The 4,580-nt window shown below is 39.5% G+C and overlaps 1 long non-coding RNA gene across 1 annotated transcript; it reads left to right on the top strand.

The window, feature by feature from the left end:
- Positions 1-2,597, top strand: LOC127106792 (uncharacterized). The gene is made up of 7 exons (XR_007795496.1): positions 1-238; positions 388-489; positions 595-931; positions 1,054-1,366; positions 1,443-1,564; positions 1,734-1,942; positions 2,030-2,597. It is a non-coding gene; the product is annotated as an uncharacterized LOC127106792 (long non-coding RNA).
- The last annotated feature ends 1,983 nt before the right edge of the window (positions 2,598-4,580 follow it).

The raw sequence follows: 4,580 nt of genomic DNA, 5'->3' as shown, positions 1-4,580 counted from the left end.
TCCCAATCTCACTTTCACAAAAATCAACCTCTCAGCCTCATGTCTCTCTCGTCAAAACCCATTCTCCACGAATCTCTCTCTCAATCGCGCTTCTCTCAATCTCACGTTTCTCTCTCTCACGTTTCTCTCACCCTCAATCATTCATCTATCAGCTACTCTCTCAATCTAAAATGCAAGGATCCATGGTTTTAAGGAGAAACAAAAAGAAAGAAGCTCACCTTCGGCGACGACGACTCAGGTGATGTTCGAATCTTCTTCCCTCGCCTCTTCAAATACCGATTTTCCTTTGATTTTGGAATTAGGTTTTTTGTGATATTTCCTCCTCCTCTCCAATTTTCGTCGTCCCTCTCACTGATTCGCTTTCTCTATTTATGTTTCACAAATTAGGGTTTTTGATTTGGTATGGTGGAGTCCAAAAGAGTATCTCTGCAAACTACTTTTGATGTGCTCAGAATCGGATTGTCCTGTTTGATGCTTGTTCTTGGAACGGTAATCTGAGCATGTGTTTTCTCCCCCTGTTTTGTCTTAATACCAATTTGGGATAACTTTTTGAATTTTAACTGCCTTTGCTAACTGCTTTGTGTTTTACTGCAGTGAAAAGATTAGTGAAAACTCAAGAGCGGTTTCGGTTTTCGCACGGCCTTGTTGGTGCGACTTCATTGGGAATTTGTTGCAGGTTGATTCAAATTCAATGGTCTGGTGGATGGTAGCATTGTGGATGGAAAACTTGATGAGTTGTTTTGGGGAGAACGAGAACATTGATACTGCTTATCCGGAATTAAGTTTACATTGGGAATTCTTCGGATGTCGAAGGTTGGATAACAGAGCTTCTCGCAACATTCTCAGAGGATCCTTTAGTTCTCTTTTTTTTTGTCTTCCAGAGTGAGAAGCATCTGATGGTGTTGGCTTGGTAGGCTGAGAAACAACACAGGTTGAACCAGTTTTCGTATCGGTTGTATCAATTTTAGCTTTAACACACTTCTTCCACGTATCTCCTGGCTTTCAGAATTTTCGTTGTTACGTGAATTATTAACCGATTTTCTAACATTACAGGTTTGCAGTGCATGAAGGTTTGTTGTCATTTCAGACGAGATCGGTCCATCCAGAGAATTCTGGCTCAAATTCAATGTAGACAACTTTTTGCAATTGTGAAATTTGAATCGGAATAGTACCATTAAGCTTGTTCATCAAGACTTGAAGACTGATAAGATTTCCAAATTCTGGTGGCAATGCACCAGTCAATTGATTCTCAGCCAAACTCATCAAGGCCACTTTCTTACAAGAACCTGATTCGGGAGGTATCAAACCTGTCATCTGATTATTATCCAGCTCTATGGACGTCAAATTATGTCCGGCTTCATTGCAGGTACTCGAAAGAATCTCTCCTGTCAAAGAATTTCCACCTAATCCTAACCTGGCTAAATTATGTGAAATGTTTACAGGTACAGGCCCTTGCAACCTGACTGTGCAAAGCTAGATCTTCTCTCTATCTGACATGTTGGATAACTGATCCAATGGCCACGGATGATCCAATAACAACTTGTAACATTACATATGAATTCAGGTAAAATAACCATGTTCTGATTTGAATAAAACCAAACTTAGCCTCATCCTTCAATTGTATCCTTCAACTGTTATAGGCTTCAATAAAACCAAAGCTAGTTGATTTGAATGTAACAGCATTGAATAGCATGCTCTGTGTTCTCAACAAAATAATCATGTTCTAATTTCAGTCTGTAGGGTCAAAACAAAGCTTAGCCTCGTCCCAAGGTCCATTGATCTCAAACCTGTACTCCTATAGCGAGAATAACATGATGGCAAACACATGTAGTCTTGATGGAAGACGAGAAGCAATAAAAATGGAGGCGACCACAGAAGCATTTGCGGATATACAACTGGTTAATGCAAGATTCTTCAGAACCCCCCGGAGTTTAACAGAATGGTGAGCTTCTTGATCTTGGCTCAAGCCTTTCGTGTGTGTTACAGATTGGTGAACTTATGTAGAACTGTTGTAATCGGTTTTATGCAGGATTTTGAGTATGACATATTCTTGGGAGCTACATCCTTAGAACCTGTACCGTGCAACCGGTCCCTTGATGTATGCTTGTATTGTTCTTGCAACATCTGCTTCTCTCCACGAACGTTGCCTTTGAAGTTCTTGCATCCGGTTGAGCATTACGTGTTGTTTGTAAAAGCTGCATTTCACTCTTTTTAATTTCAACCATTAGTTCCCTCTTTTATGGATGTACATGCTGCAATATAATGGTTATGACATGAATTTGATCTTATGATGCTGTTGGTTTAGACATTGTGTTGCTGTTTTGGTTTTTCTTGCAGGCTTCCTGTGTTCAGCCCCAAAATCAAAGGGTGTCGCAAGCTTTTTGTTATCATTGTAAGTCAGATAAGCTGTTGTTATCAGCGCAGAACGAATTGCAGTTGGGCTCTAATCTGGATGGATGGACATGATTAAAGCTGCTATCCCACTGACATGAGGGCATGCCATGGACGTGGCTGAGTATATGTTAAAGTCGACACCCCTTCTTTGAAGTTGATTAGGTTGTAGCTTGATGAACTCTAGCTCTTCTCTCTTTTTTTTATTTGCCCTACCAGATGCAGTGTTGTTGCAAATAGATCCGGTGGTGGATATCTCAAATTTGTATTATTACTGTTAGAGAAATATAACATGTTGGTGTTCAAACTTGTGACACATGAATTAAGTTCTTCATTTCCATGTGCATATGCATAGCTATTTCCAAATAAACTTATCTGGACTCATTCACAGTATCACAATCCTACCAAAATTGTTACAATGCAAGCTTACCCCTTTTTTAAAAACCTCACGTCAACCACATTTGTTATGGTCAACATTTTCATCCAAGAGATACCAAAGAAACATATATAACTTTAAGCAACTGGCAAAACAAAAATTTAGAGCGTAGAGTCCTCTCCGGTACATTGGTTGTCCATTCTCGTGTTGCTTAAGCTATAAGCATACAAACAGTTACCATTAAGTTCCATGCCCACATGCAACAGCTAGAATGTAGAGTTTAGACATGTGATGACCCACTAAATATGGTTTCCCAAGGCCTATTTGATGCGGCTAAGTAAATCGATGAAGTTTTATTCCTTTTTAAATCAAACTTGGGTAACTCTCCATGAATTGATGTATATCCAAATTGTCCATTTTCTTCCAGCCCAACAAAATCATCATTCCTAGTCATATTAAGCTCGCGTGCTTCTTTCACCGTCCTTGAGACCACTAGTTGGTAAAATTTCTCATGTCTTAGATGTTGCACTTCCCGACGTTGCTCTAAGGCCATCAAAGGCGTAGTTGGACAGAAGACATGTGGAAAATTATTTTAATCATGCATGAATGAAATGATTGTAACATGAATAAAAGATCTTTCAATATGAAGTGAAGAGTTTAAACGTGAAATGGTCATGAAGAGAAATGCAAATGACCAATTGATGGGAAAAAAAATTTCAGGGCCAAAATCGGGGTATGACATTGGGGAATAACACTAGCCCATAGATGAGAAGTACGAATATGGCCTCAAAGGCGTCCTCACTCATGGCCTTCCCATACATTGTAGCTTGAGAAATGAGGAACTCCGAAGGAAGACCTTGAATTCCACCTTTGGTAGTCATATGCGCACCAACCTCAGATTCATCTATATGCAACATGTTAGCTATCTCTTGAGAAGTAGGAATACTCTCTAAGCCACTGAACGACAACTGGTCTAGAATAGGTATACCCACAAGGTAGGCATACTCCTCAAGTATGGGCAAAAGCTGAAAATCCAGAAATGTGAAGCAACGATACAAGGGATCATAAAACTGCACCAATACACTCATCAATCCTTCGTCCACTTGAGTAGTCAGAATAGATAGGAGCTTCCCAAAACGAGCCTTGAAACCCAAGGGATCTAATACATAGGATGTCAAGTTCCTTAGCTCTTTCAAGTCGGGTTGTCTAAAACTGTACTTCTTCGTATTCCTTCTTTGTCTTTCCATGTCTGAAAATTTGCAAATAAACCTCTTAAGTTCCTTGAAAATTTCCTTATTATTGATGATATGGATGCAAATGGGTGCATGAATGCATGAATGCAACAATCACACTCAAGGATCAAGCAAAGCACACCAAACAAAGGTCATGGGATATATCATGTCATCCTTAATATCAATCATCCATTTTGGTGGATTATGGTTTACACCTTATCAACATCCAAGTTCCATTGTTATTAAGGATACAAGAACGGATCAACCATGAATCAAGGGTTTGTTATTGCAAGTCACGAGCATGGAGTCTCGGTTAAGAACCACCCAAAAGGAGTGTACTAAGGTTTAAACTTGCCAAACATGTTCTACAAGAGGTTCCCACAGTCATTATCTCATCTTTCGGATATTATCGGAGAAACGACTACTCATATTCCAAAAATATTCTCAAGAGAGACTCTTATGAGTGTAGTATCACGTAACAATCGTATCAAATCTTACACTTGAACGACTTTCGCACTACATCCTATGAAAAGGCCAAGATGGGCTTGGTAAACTAAGGTCCTTGGCTTCTAAGGTCTATA

The sequence above is a fragment of the Lathyrus oleraceus genome, chromosome 7 (genome assembly GCF_024323335.1).
Source record: "Lathyrus oleraceus cultivar Zhongwan6 chromosome 7, CAAS_Psat_ZW6_1.0, whole genome shotgun sequence".
NCBI classification, from domain to species: Eukaryota; Viridiplantae; Streptophyta; class Magnoliopsida; order Fabales; family Fabaceae; genus Lathyrus; species Lathyrus oleraceus.
Note: the sequence above shows the minus strand (reverse complement) of the source record. Positions and strands in the feature narration are given on the sequence as shown.